General features: G+C 44.9%; 1 long non-coding RNA gene across 1 annotated transcript; it reads left to right on the plus strand.

Annotated features, from left to right (window-relative positions):
- The first annotated feature begins 240 nt into the window (after positions 1–240).
- Positions 241–6980, plus strand: LOC143442551 (uncharacterized). Its single transcript, XR_013110799.1, has 3 exons — positions 241–504; positions 6410–6499; positions 6905–6980. It is a non-coding gene; the product is annotated as an uncharacterized LOC143442551 (long non-coding RNA).
- Positions 6981–14456: the final 7476 nt, after the last annotated feature.

Genomic DNA, 14456 nt, shown 5'->3' on the forward strand with positions numbered 1-14456 from the left:
CAATGCACTTTGTTAAACCCATTCCCGCTGTCCTCTCTGCCTCCACCCCTACCCTGCCCTCAACCCTAAGGACCCCTCTCGTTTTCTTAAATAACTCACCTTCTATCTTTATGTGATTTTAAAAATTTAAGTTCGTCATATGAGAGAAAACACTTGAAATTTGTCTTTCTGACGCTGGCTTCTTATGCTTAACACCACCATGATTTGTTTTTTTCTATTTACTCTCCTCAGGCAGCGATTTGTGATAACATGAGGGATTTGCCCGATTTTGGTTGGCTGTCAAGTGTGGCTTTTCAAAGGCCTTTGAATGAATGAGTGAGGAATGAATAAAATCGGTGCTCTTCCAGTTCTCTCCAGCATTATCAGTGTTCTACATGTCTTCCCACCATGATAAAAGCCGTATTCAAGGAAAGTATTTCCTGTAAGCTGCAGTGTGCTGCCAATGAGATTTTGCTGGGGAAACATCCCCTGGCCTGCAAACTAACTCTCATCTTTACAATAAAGGTATGTTAAATACCCTCCAGGGTGACAGCCATAGTTGCCTCTATTTATGTTGTCACATATGCCAAAATACATGGTATTGAGGTGGCAGGGCTTGCCCTGGGGAGAATGTTTTGGTTGATGGAACCTAGGGCTTTGTACACGTAAGATAAGCAAACAATCTATCACAAACTATATCCCCAACTCTGGTCTTTAACTTTGTAAGTTTACTTTCCAAAGAACTGGTCTATTTGGCCTTGATATCTTCCTTCAACTCTCCTTGTTTCTCCCCACCCCCACTCCTGCCCCCACCCCACCCTTTCCCACCTTCCACCCACCTCCAATGACCACACATGTTCCTTCCTAACTGTGTTTGACTTACTGTCCAAACGCAGACATCTATGTGGGCATCGATAAAAATGCAAGGTCAGTGGGCATGTGAGATTCATTTGTTTTTCTCGCATTTAGACCTTCCTGGTGGGGCCTGACTTTCAGGTTGAGCAGTGCAGAAGAGTCACCAGTGATGGCTTATTGTCTGTACCTTAAGGTAACAGGTAGGCCCTCCTGTTTGCAAGGCAGAACCCCCCCCCCCATCCCCCAGAACTAGAGATATAAACATTTGTGAACTGTCTTACGCTGTGGCTCAGAGTGGTCAGGTCAGAAGAACAAGTGGACTGTGATAAAAGATAAGACTGGGACCCCCAAGCAGGACTCTGCTCCAATCATCCTCAGTACCATGCCTGTTCCTTGGCTGGAAACTTTCTATTTTCAGAGAAAAAAAAAAAAAACAATCTGGAGGCATCCAGGAGAGGAAAAGGCAGAGTTTGGGTTTGCATTCCACATGGAGACTTTTGGAGTTGGGGACTTCTTCTCTTCATCTTAACTGAAGAAGATGGGATCGAGGACAAAGGAGAAGTCTCAGGCTAGAAGTTTAGGACTTGAAATGAGTTTCTGAAGAAGACAGTGGCTCTTCTTCCCCAGAGGCTACTGCAAATAGGACACCACAGCCATCAGTGACAATAATCAGTGCTTCGCTGCTCATCAGAATCTGGGGTGGGCTGATAAAATATCGGCCAGGGTCAGCGGGGCTGTCCCACTTCTAGAAGAGTTGCTTTGTGAGAACTAGCTTGCAGACAGGACAGCTGGGGGTGGGTAGTTATTTAGTCATCTTGGATTCCTTTCTTCCTCTCAGGGACCTCTTAACAAGCAAATCTCCCTGGTGCAGTTAGAACTGATCTTGGTTCATTTACATAACATCTCAGAGCTCCACCTGCTGCTTGAAGCTGTTTGCCTGAAGGCTCTGAAGTGGCTGTCCCCTTCCTGGAGGGTCTGGAAAGCACATTTCTTTGGGTGTTCCCATTGCCCTGACACCTGTGATTTGGGCTGGGCATTATGGAATACCAATTGTCTTCAATGCCCCTCTTTCATCAGAATCCTTTCTCCTGAAGGTTTCTGCATTCTGCTGTTCTTTGTTTCCCGACTTCCCACCTCCAGGCTGTTTCTGCACTCTCTTCTTCCTTCTAGATGGTAATTTTTTTTTTTTTAAAGCTTCTTGTGTGCTGCCTATTTTTGTTGTTGTTGTTGGGTTTTTGTTTTTGTTTTTGGTTTTTGGTTTTTGTTTTGTTTTGTTGTCTGACTGCTGGCCCCCTTAGAGGACTTGAGGATGAGAAGCTACAGTGAAGGAAGGGAGAGCCTAGCCCGTCCAGAGACACAAGTAGATAGAGGATCCAAGCAGAGTCAACAGCCTCTAAGTAGTAGAGAAGTTCTCTTGGGTACTATTGCTTCTGTTGTGACTGCTGCTGCAAACTGTGAAGGAGCCTCACTCCGTGTAGACCATAAGAAAGACATTAGGGGGGCTCTGGATAGAGACTATACTCAAAGGCCTGACACTTCCAGGCCATTAACAATAGTCTTTTAAAGGCTCACTTCTCCTTCCGTGACCCTTCTCCATGACTACCAGGTTGGTTCCAAGTTCTCAGATGTGAGAATTAAAGTTTCAACAGAACCCAGAAGTCCTGACTTTTGATGGAAAAACACTACAAATGCTGCTTGTAATTCTTAGATCAGCAGCCAACATAGCTTAGATGTCTGTCTGGAATAAGAGGAATGGCATACATTGCTGCCCACAAGCAATTCAACGGTGCATCTGAGACTTGGATCTCTCAGCTCTGTAACACTTGCCCAGAGAATCTCTTGCAGAACAAGATAGATAGGCAGTGTGGATGGGGAGGACTTTGGGGATGGAGGGCTGGAGAAGGCCATTGGGTAGTCCAATGACTTCACAGGCTGGTGGCTCTGTTTCTTTACAACATCTAACTCCATCTTCCTCCTCACTGATTCAGACAGCTCACTTGCGCAGTGCTCGTGTGTGTATTGATCACTATTAAGATCCATTTTGGTTCATAAATAGAACAAAGAGAAAGAGAATTCACGGAGAAAATTCAAAGAATGGTTAAATGGAAAAGGTAGCGTGGGGGACAGGAACAATTGTTTTTATTTTCTAAGATATTAAATCAGGGCTAATTTTATAGACAAAACACTTTAAAGTTTGCTTCACTAGCTCCTGGAGGGAAGAGGCAACGTGGGAAGAAGGACAGATGTTCCTGGGGCACAAAAGAAAGCAGCACAAAAACATGAAGACCAACAGGCGCCTGCGGCCCTGCATGAAGAGAGCAGCTCAGGGAATCTCAGCCTCAGTAGGTCAGTGGTAGGTAATGGGCTGCTCATAGAAGAAATATTTTGAAAGTCAGTGTTTGTAATTTGAATTTATGTATCCTTGTAACTAAGGTTATGCATTACAGATAGAAGGTTGTGCTGATGGGAGAAATCTAGTCTAATTATTATTATCATTATTATTATTAATTATCATTATTTTAATATATCCCATTTTATATCAACGTCACTCATCATACATGGATAAAACTCCCACTTTGTTGTGATTTCTGGAGTCCAGTGGTAAGAATAAGTAGATATGGTGTCTCTTCTTAGGAGTTTATAATTCTATAGAAGAGACCAATAAAAATAAAACAGCCTTACACATGCTAATGCAAATCAAATGTAAATAAGTCTGCATCCGAGCTTACTTTGATGGACTGAGACCTATAAAGGAAATCTGTGATCTGGCCTTTTCGTAACTGAAGCTGCCCACTGAGATGTCTCTCAGGGAATAATGACTGAACTGCGATCTGAAAGGCAGCAGGAACCACATTGTCGTTAGGTAAAGCAAGGTGAGGACGCACAGTAGGCAGGAGATACAAAAGATGCTGGCAGGAAGAAGCCCATAAGGATAGGACTCTCCAGAAAGGAAGAAGGGCGTGAGCTGGTGAATCTTGGGAAATGAGCCCATTCGGAAGTTATAGATAATTAAGATAAAGCCTAGAGAAGTTAAGTGATGTGAGCACTGTCACACAGTGCAGAGGAACCAGATCTTATCCCTCATTAAAATATTAACATTCTTAAGTGCTGCTAGTCAAACATGAAGACCACACATACAACACCATGCTGTGTCTTCTAGGAGTGTTAGTGGACATGGGCTTTACAAGCCATCATATCTTTCCTTAACCTCCTACGTTGCTCGGGACTATTTCCAGCTATGGATATGACAGCAGCAAAAAGGATTTCTCCTATGTGGAGCTAAGAAGTACTCAGCCAGTCGCACAAGCCAGTTATTGCAATGCAGCTGCATGCACTGCGTCCTAGGGTTGCATACTTGAAAATCTGCAGTGTTCTGTGTAAGAAACAGCAAAAAACCATTGCTAAGTTGATTTGGAAGTGAAAAATCTATAAAATACTTTCTTTTAGAGCTGTATCGATGCAATCATGCATTTGTACTGCAAAGTTTAAATGCAGAATGTCCTTGTAATGCATGGGAAATCATCTGTTGGCTTTTGAGGGAAGGATTTTCAATTCTGAAGCATCATGTTGGCTTTCATGGTGAAAGATGCCTCTGGTGCAGGCTCTAGTTCTATGCTGTATACATTATTTTTGAACCTGGTAGTTCAGTGCAGGGTCTATATCTCACCGATTTGAGCGTTCTGCACTGATCTAGAGTCTTCTTGGCATAGATGACTTGAGATGATGGAAGTTGGGTGGCTAACCTTCAAGGTCTCCTCTGAGCAGCCACATACAACATTGTATCGGACTCCTGTTTCTGTGCCTTGTGCCAAAAGCCACTTCTCTCTACAGGCTCAAAAGCCTCCACTTGGCTTTTCAAACTCTCTGCCCTTCCCTGCAGAATGTTTGGCACCTTTGACATCTGTGACTTCTAAACAAATTGTCTCTTACTGTTTTCTTTTTCTTTTTTTTTTTCTGCCGATGTTCTGCCCTTTTGCTTTCCACCCACACTGACTTTACTGAAGCCTTCAGTCCCCGCCTTTCTCTTGCCACATCTAGGCGCTGATCACTGAACTTTCTAGGTCGTGTTCTCTCTCTTCTTTACAGAACTCCAGGGCAGAACTGCCCCAGATGAACTCTCGATGTCAGAGTAAGAGCTTCAGAAGCAAGCACACCCGAGTTTGAACCTGACTCTACCAATTATCAGTATCTGACTGTGGCAGGTTATTTAATCTTCATGGGCACCAAAGATAATGTAACAATCAGTAAGAGGTCTAATCTCCCCCTTTTAAGTGTTTAGTGTGTTCAAGTACAGAAATCACTTGGCATCTAGTAGATGGTAAGATTAGATAACCTTTATTTGTCTTTCAACAGAGTAACATAAAACAGGAAAAATCTCAAAGGTGAGCCTAAAATCTCAGGAGAATCCTATCAAGTTCAAGGAGAGAGTAGAGTGAAAAAAAGAAAGAAAGAAAGAAAGAAAGAAAGAAAGAAAGAAAGAAAGAAAGAAAGAAAGAAAGAAAGAAATGAGTTACAGCCCTAGGTGTAAACAGTACAGGAGCTAATAAGCTGACCAACCTTGGGGCTCGCCTGATTCACTGACCATAGGCAGCCTGGACCCCATTCCAGATGTGGCTATAGCCTTCTAGTGGAATAGGCCACCTCTGAATTTGTCTGTATCATTCCCGATCCTAGGAGTCCTATACTTCAAAGTTGACTGTCTTGTGCTCTTCCAACCATGAGACTATTTTATATGTGGGTCAGTGTCCTACTAACCGTTCTTATTTCAGTCACAGTAAGTTTGAGCCTATGTCACTTTGAATAATCAGACTCCCAAGTTCCCAGTCAGCTATTTTTATCCATAACGCTGAACTTCCGCTTGGCTCATCAACAGTGTGAATGTCAGCAGGTCTCAAGTTTCACGCTATAAAACTGTGATGGTTTTATTGACCAATTAGCACAGGCTAATGATGATAAACATAAAAACATTAGGAAAGTTGGAGGGTCACACTCTGGACAGCGGGCTGAACAATGTCATTGAAGTTTTAATCATAGATGGTAAAATGCTAGAACTGGAAGGGTCTCAGCAGCCACCTAGTTCAACTTGCTCTGTTTACAAACGAGGAAACTGAGAGGTTCATTTCTGATTAAAATGGCCAATAGGATAGAGACATGGAAGTACCTGGAGGAACAGGTATTTCTTTTAATAATCCAGTAAGGAGGCTCTGTTACGAAGGGAGCCAGGTTCACTGCCGCTGTCTACTGTGCTTCCCTCCTTGCTGCTGCAGAGGGAGTGGACTTCTGCCTCAGACACAAACACTCCACAGTCACTGGCCTCTTTTACATTTTGTTTGTTTGCTAAGGAGCCTCTGACCATTTTCTTATAACTATAAAACCTAGGCCTTCCAAATAAAAGGTGCAGAGACTTCTACAGTGGGGGAGTTCTTTAGGACAGCATACGTAGAGCTGGAGTCTTTGAAGGACAGACAACTGCTCCGACCTTGCTAACTTTGACATACTGTGGCATTAAGTTGCATGAAATGTGTGATGCTGTACATCTAATGGTTCACGTGTTTTAAAATGTTCCTTCTCCTAGATAGAAGCTTCGCTTTAAATCCTGTGTGAGCATGTGCGTGTGTATGTGTCACGGTGCCCAGCTTTTCCCGTGGTTGCTGGAGATCTGAACGTAAGTCCCTACATTTGTGTGGCAGGTACTTTACCAGCCAGACAATTTACCTTGTTCTTTAGCTTAATTTATCAGTTACCTTTCTTCTTGCTTCAAACAAATGTCTGATGGAAAAGCAACTTAAGGGACAACAGATTCCTTTTGATCCATGGATCCAGAGGGTACCTTTCCATGAACCTTTTCCTACCTCAGTGGGAAAGCATGCAGGGTAGCTCATGGCAATAGAAGCTTGAAGCTTAGACTCCTCACATTTGGGAAGATGATGGAGGGAGACAGGGAAGGAGAGAAGGGCAGAGAGAAGGAGAAGGAGAGAGAGAGACAGAAGGAATGAGGGAGGGAATAAGAGAAGGATGGAAGAAAGAGGGAGATTCTGGAATTTAACTGGCTTTTTTCCTTTTTATTTAGTTCAAGACTCCAACCCATGGAATTATTATACCCTCACTCAGGGTAAGTCTCACCTCCTCAGATAAACTTAACCAAAAACATCCTCACAGATATATCCAGAGATGTGTCTTCTAGATGATTCCAAAGCCAGTCAAGCTGACACTGAGTAACCACACTCAAGAAAAGAGTCAGCATAAACTGACTTTAGCTATGGCCATGAGTCCAAGATCAAGCTGGCAAGATTAGTCAACAGTCCAGTAGGCAATACTAGGAGGACTCAGTGGGTTACTGGGTGGGAACATGATGGTGGGAGGGCCATGTGTCCAATGGGACAGTGACTGGGGGTGAGAAGGTGATAAAATCAACATACAGTATACATATGGATGGGATAGCTATGGAATAAATAAAAGAATATTCTTTCAACATAGACAAACTGAGGCACTGTGATTGAAAAAACTAAGTTTTATGGATGAGGACAAGTTTAGATCAACACACTGCTCATAGCCATGTTGTGGCCTCCAGCAATCTGGCCCAGAATCTGAAGCCTCAATTGGCAGAATCTGTGTGCCTTCGTGCCATCTGAGGCTCAGTTCTCCAGTTGCACCCAGACCAGAGACCGCTCCTGTTCCTGCTCCAGCTCCTCCCTTTGCCTGGTGACCTTCTGTTACGCTGAGTATTTGTATTGATGGATTTCTTATTTTGCTGGTTCCTGCTCAAGGTTGTAGATCAGAGCCATCTTAACCATACAGCTGAGTTTACAGCCTTCACATCTCATCAGAAAATCAGACCCAGTGATCAAGATATACTGTATACATGTATGTATGAAATTGCTAAAGAATAAACAAAAATATCCTTTCAAAAAAAAAGACAAGTATGGAGCCACCTTGACTGGAAAAAAAATAAATTTTACAGATGAGGACAAGTTCAACAAACAGGCAAACTGTTCTTAGCTAATTGCTCCCACACAGGGTGCTCAATGGACAAGGTCTATCCTCAGGGTAACAGGAGGATATCAGCCTGTGCCTCAGTCCCCTTGTTGGAACTTAGATGGCAAGGTGACACATACTGACAGATCAGAGACTCATGTGTTGAGTGTTGCTTCCAACTGACAGCATTTCCTTCCTCCTTCCTCCTTCCTCCTTCCTCCCTTCCTTCCTTTCCTCCCGTTTCCCTCCTATCTTTCTCTTCTCCCTTTTCTTCCTTTTCTCCCTTTCCTTAAGGATTTATTGAGCATTTATTAAGTGCCAAGTATGAAGGGCACTGTAAAAGAAGGAACACAAAAGTTAATGGGGGAAGCCATGAAGAGAAAAAGCAAAGCCACACATGGATGTGACTATCTGAAACTCCTTTGGAGAATCCACTACATATCCCAAGGCAGGTCCACACAGGCGAGGGCACAAAGAATTCCAGTGCTTGTTGGTGGGATCAAAGAATCACAGCATCTGAGCTAGCCCAGAAAGATTCCACACATGTAGAAATGGCCCGTCCCCTATGTGATGTTTATACGTTCTCCCAATGCTGTCTTCTCGACTCTGAGGCTATCCTTATGGGTGTGTTCTCTCTCCTGTTGATGCACTGAGTTCTCTACCCACAGAGGTTTAAAGTGCAAATCAGGCAGTTATGTAGAGTTTTATATTCAGGAACCACAGACTAGAGAGTATGTGTTTTGAAAATGGACTTTAAAATGTCAGCCATATCTATTATATCAACACACAGGAAAGCACAGTTTTAGAAAAGAGATAAAATATCTCATGCGTATAGATTTCAAAGATGAATGGTGCCCTTTGGAAGGATTTTCAAAACATCCTTCCATCCATCAGGCAGACAGTCCAGGAGAGCTTCATGGAGGAAGATAGCCTTCAGGGACTGACAGGAAGAGATGGCCTGAGCTAGAAGCTTGTGGGGGGAGGGGTAGTTACTTAGCCCAGCCTAAGTCTAGAATGTGCAGGAACAGACTGAATAAGCGATGTGGGTGAGCATGGAAGTGATACCCTAAAAGTAGGGGCGGTGGGAAAGTTTCCATTTCAAAGGCTCTGACTGGAATAGAACAGGGCCTGGAGGACCCCTGGGGAAGCCAAGTCCCTATCAGCTGAGATAACTCTGAGCAGTGTGCTAGGGTGGGGGAGGATAGCTAGCTCAGTGGTAGCATGTCTGGGTTCACCTGTGTGGCATCCTATCCCCTCGTGTAGCCTGTACAAACCTCTGGTATGTCAAACTGAGGACCCTGGGGTTGGTCTAGACTGAGCTGGGTGATTTAGAAGCAGGGAGTAAAGGTCTTTGGTGTGGCTAAAGAAGACAAAATATATATATATATTTGCAGAGAAAAGCCACTAAAAATGTCAAACAAAAACTAGAATAGCTACTTACTGCATGGCGAGTAGGTGTGTGTGTGAGAGAGAGAAGGAGGTGTGTGCCTGTTCACTGCCTGCTTCACAAGAAGGGCATTGTTATTACCCCGTTTTATGGGAAAAAAAGCCGAGGCACAGGGAAGCAAGATGATTATTCAAAGATACCAAACATTGTTAACAACAATAGGTCTGAAATTTGGAAATGATTTCCCACAACTGTCCAGCTCTTAAACAACACTTTACCCTGCCTCCCCTGGTTGATTCAGTCACACAACTTGCTTTAGATTTTAAATGCTGTTGTTTTGGAGAAGCAAAACACAGAGGCACCTGCTGTCCTTCGGGTTCAGACCTGGGATCCAGGATCGTCTTCCTGTCAAGTCAGAGGATGGGGAGCTGAAGCCCTGCTCTCAGGAGGTGGAGGACAAGAGACCCTCACACCTGTAAAGTTTCCATAGCTTTTGCATTAACGTTCATCATGGCAGCCTTGGGAATTTGGAATAATTTCCTTTTGAAATCCCCATTTTCCAGTTGAAGACTCTGAGCTTGAAGAGATGAAGAGAATTTCCTAGAGTCATCTAGCTGATCCAGGTAGGTGAGGACATGGCTCTCCTCCCCAGGCTGTTTCTAGCTGGGGTTATGAAATTCCGTTCAGAAGGAAAGAAGGCAGAGGGGTTATAGCTGGATTTCAGGGAGCTGAAATGAGAGAGACTATGAGTAATGTAACTTTGTCTTTAAAACCCTCCTCAAGGTAGGGTTCTGGGAACTGAGAATCTGAGGGCAGTGTGGCCTGATGTTCACAACTAAAGGATGGTGCCAATAACAAGGAATCCCCCAAATGACTTGGATGCTTAGAGTGGGGTACCCTGTAGTACCTTCTGTAGATTTGGGGGGTCAGGAAAAGGCTGAGCAGTGGAGTGGTCTGAATGAAATGACCCCTGTGGGCTCATACTGGGGAGAGTTGGCACTAAGGGAGGTGTGGCTTTGCTAGAGGAAATGTGTCACTGGGGTGCACTCCAGAGTTTCAGAAGTTCAAGCCAGGCCCACAGCTGCTCTTTCTTCCTACTGCCTGCTGATCCAGAAGTAGAACTCTCCAGCACCGTTGTGCTTCCCACCATGATGATAAAGGACTAAACCTCTGAACTGTAAGCCAGCCCTGATTAAAGCTTTCCTTTCTAAGAGTTGCCATGGTCATAGAGTCTTATCACAGCAACAAAACCCTAACTGAGACAGCAGATATCATAGATGTGGGTCCATTTATCATCATTGCACAGAGGCTACTCAAGTTGCCCTGATGAAGAGCCCTGGGCAGACATAAAAGGGACATAAGCTTTTGAGACAGACTGCTCTGGATTCAAACCTCTCTCTTGGGCTTGACATTTCCAATCTCGGTCATCTTTGTCTGTTTCTCTTTCCATAACATAAACTAATAACTGCTTTCTTTATAGCCGTAAGGAGTGTGTAATGAATGTAGTTGCAAAATTAAACCAATTTCATCCATCTCAGGAGCTCACCACTTAACAGCAATATGCCAAGAGCTGGGGTAAGTCTGTGAGGTCACTGCCCACTTCCCCTCCCCCAACATTTTCCACTTCCCACAAGATGGTCTTCTCCCCTCAATCCCTCCTATATTCTACCAGCAGCCAGGAAGGAGAGGAGGAGTTTTAGGAGGGTCAAAACCTGAAGCCTTATTGGGAGTGAGTTCCTGAATTGTCACAGGGAGGAGTGTGTGTGGACGGGGGAGAGGCACATGAAATGGAGAGCTGGTGCCTTGTGGGTCTCCCTATCAGCTGTCTTTGCACCAGAAGCCCAGAGAGTTTGACAGTGGATGATTGCACTAGCGTTCCCTGTTTCCTGAGGGAGGATAAAGGCAACACAAAAAGCACTGGAGTGTGTTTGTGTTGACAGCTGCTGGATCCCAGTGTCTGGCTCAGGATCACAGGTTGTGGGGGTGGAGAGGCAGTACACAGCACAGACTTGGAAGGTCCATCGTCCAGGCCCAGAGTCCAAGGACCAAGTTCTCCTGCACCAATTCAAGGAAGGCTCCCTTTAGCTTAATCACCAGCTTTCTCAGCAGGATCCCTGTTCCCAAACATGCAAATGAGGCTTATTACTCCTATCTGCCAGATGGAGAAACTGAGGCTTGGAGAAGTGGATTGGCTTATTCCATCACAATAACCCAGATACAGGATCTCCCTGCTTTCGAGACACACACACACACACACACACACACACACACACACCACTCTCCTGCATGCCAAGCACAGGGACACCAATTAGCTCACAGATGGAGCAGTGGGTCAGGGGTCCACCATAGATCAGGGTGAGAGAAGTTGGGGAAAGCAGAGGCCTTGTATTGCCCACCATCTTTTCTGGGATTCACATCTTCACCAGAAGCCTTTTTTTTTTCTCCTTCTAAGTCTCTTTTAGATTCATTTTCTTCCTCTTTTTCGCCCTCCCTTTCTGCTTCCTGATTAATTCCTTGCTCTTTCTTCCTCTTCACGCAGTCCTTTTTTTCCTTTCCTCCTCCCTAGCGTTCTGAACTCCCACGTTCCTTCTTTCTTCCCTTCCCTCTTTCCGGTCCCTTTGTCTCCCCCTCCTTTCTCCTTCCTCCGCTCCGTTTCCGCAGTCCCCACTCCCGGGTGTGCTCTCCCCATCTGCTCCCCTAGCCCTCCCTCCGCCCTCGCCCCGCCCTCCCCTCCCAGCCGCTCCCCCTTCCTTCTCCGCTCTCTCGCTCTCGGTGATTTATTACTTGCCCTGCTGCTTCTGACAAACTATTTGTAGGAAAATGAGATTTGGTCCGTGCTGGATGGTTCCTCTGGGAAGCAGGCGTGGGGGTCGGGTGTCTGAGCCCCCGTGCGGGCCCCCGCCGGAGCCCCACGGCGCTTACGGAGCTCTTTAAGATAAATGAGCAAAATTAAGAGACTCACTGGGGGAAGAAAACCCTGGCTGGCAGCGAGTAAGAGCGGATGGTACAGGGTTTCTTCCCCAAAAGGCGTCCGCGTGCCCCCTACTGGGGCCTCCCCTGTCCGCCGCAGTCTCCAGGGAACTCCCTCCCCCCGGAGAAGAACTTCCAGGCCCAGGGCAGGAGCGGTTCAGTTCCCAGGATGTGGCGCCGACAAGGTCTGAGACCTCTAGTAAGGTGCAAGCAAGAGACTGGGGACCTCGGTGGGGCAGCAGTTATGGGGTGGTTTGGAAGAAACCTGACAGAAGAGAGGGGACAGAAAGACAGGCTGAGGTGGTGGTGGATATGGGGGGCAGCCCCAAGCCACTGAGGCACAAGACAATTTAGCCACACCCAGTCCCATTTGGAGTATGGTTCCTGTCCAGGTTATAGTCAGCCCTCTGGGGCACCAGAGGCTGTGCTATCTTCAGCCTCAGGGTCTAGAGTTAGAAGCAGCCTTGGAGGCTCTGGGCAGAGGTAGCTCTGAGGGCCTCTCTTCAAAGTCAGGAATTTAACTCCCGTTGGTTGGAGAACTAAAAGCTGTTTGGATTTCCTGCAGTGCCAGTAGGCTAGCTCACTTTAGATCTTAAATATTATTTGTGAAGTGAGTGTATGAACAGGAAAATGTCTTGGAGAGCTCAGGGCTGTGTTTCCAGACCCAGTGGAACGTGCAACAGAACCAGGTTTTCGGTCTCCTTCTCTTTTCTTCTATTTTAAAAGCAGTGTACTTTCAAGACAGGACAGAGAAGCGTGAAGAGGAAAATACAGGGCTGGACATGCAGCATCAGCATGGAAATAGTGTTCGTGTGAATCTCAGCGCCAAGGAGTTGTGTGTGTGTGTGGGGGGGAGGGTACCTAAAAGTCACCTGTTACTTCTACTATTGATAGTTTGATATTTTTTCTAAATTTGAAATATGTATTAAAAACTAGTATCATATTGAAAACTACGATCTGCTTTTACCTACTCAACATTATTTTACAGATACCTTTTTACTATATCTCATACTCTTCCTAAAAATAATTTTTATTACATTTATCTTATTTTGCATGTGTGTACATGTATGTGTGCCAGGGAACAATTTACAGGAGTTGACTCTCCTCTTCTAGTGTACACGTCCCAGGGTTGAGCTCTAGTGCCAGGCCCTTGCCTCCTGGGCTCCCTGATGGACTCTGAGTGAGTCTGCTGTTTTCTGTCTTTGCATGTTCTGTATATGATTATTTTAATAAAAAGCCATATTTTGTTCATTTCCCACCTTTTTTGTTTTTACTCTTCTAAAGGTGTTAGTGCACCATTTGTGTATTAATCTTATTTTAATCACAGTGATAAAAGCAGCTATCTTATCCCCCCACCACCACCTCTCACCAAGTTTCCTCAGGACAAGGTGTGACACATACAGTACTTGACCATCTGCTTCAAATTGGCTAGACAATCTACTGGGCCACATGGAAATTTTCAGACTGGATCACCTTTTCTAGAATTTTGCAGGTTTCCAAAGACATTCTGAGTCTGTAAGTCAAGACTATCTGAGAGTGTTCTGGAATCCAGGGAGTGAGCAAGGCTTCAGCTGCTACAAGTATCAAAAAGAGACACAGTACGTAAAGAAAAGGATTATTTGATTTGAATCTATGTAAGATGTTTACAAATAAATATAGCGAAATATAACAAGGTTACAGTGATCTCTGTTGGCGTTTTTTTTTATATACATGGCATTAATTTCAAAGTGTATCAAAATTTCAAAGTTGAAAATGATGGTCTCATCCTTGAAAAAAAAATTTTTTATAAGTGCAAAAAGAAAGGACTTGGCTGCTTCAGGTATGCTGGAGGAGAAAGTTTATTACAGAGATGTGGGAGAGCAGAGCCTGGACAGGACCAGACTGAGCTGTGCCATGTGAGGGGACCAGGAGGAGCCAGGGGGCCCAAAACCAAAAGTTTGGATTGTATAGTGAAGGGCAGCTGGGGGAAGGGCATTCTAGTCCCTGGGCTGGAGAAGTGGGCAGGGGTCCAGCCAGGAGGACCAACACCACCCACCACCAACTACAAGCCCACCCTCTAACCCCCTCACCCCACGACAGGTAGAAACTGAGGGATGCTGGGAGAACCTGGTAACCAGGTCCCCCTTGACATGTTAAGTACCTCAGCTGTTTGTCCCAGGTTTGAGACTTAACAATCTTGGGATTCCAGCAAGAAAAAAAAATTCTAGTAATATGTATTAGAGAATTTGAGATGGAATCATATTAGAAATAAAAAATGGAAAACTTATGGTGGCCCTGAAAGAGGGTACTT

This window comes from Arvicanthis niloticus, chromosome 6 (genome assembly GCF_011762505.2).
Source record: "Arvicanthis niloticus isolate mArvNil1 chromosome 6, mArvNil1.pat.X, whole genome shotgun sequence".
Lineage (NCBI taxonomy): Eukaryota > Metazoa > Chordata > Mammalia > Rodentia > Muridae > Arvicanthis > Arvicanthis niloticus.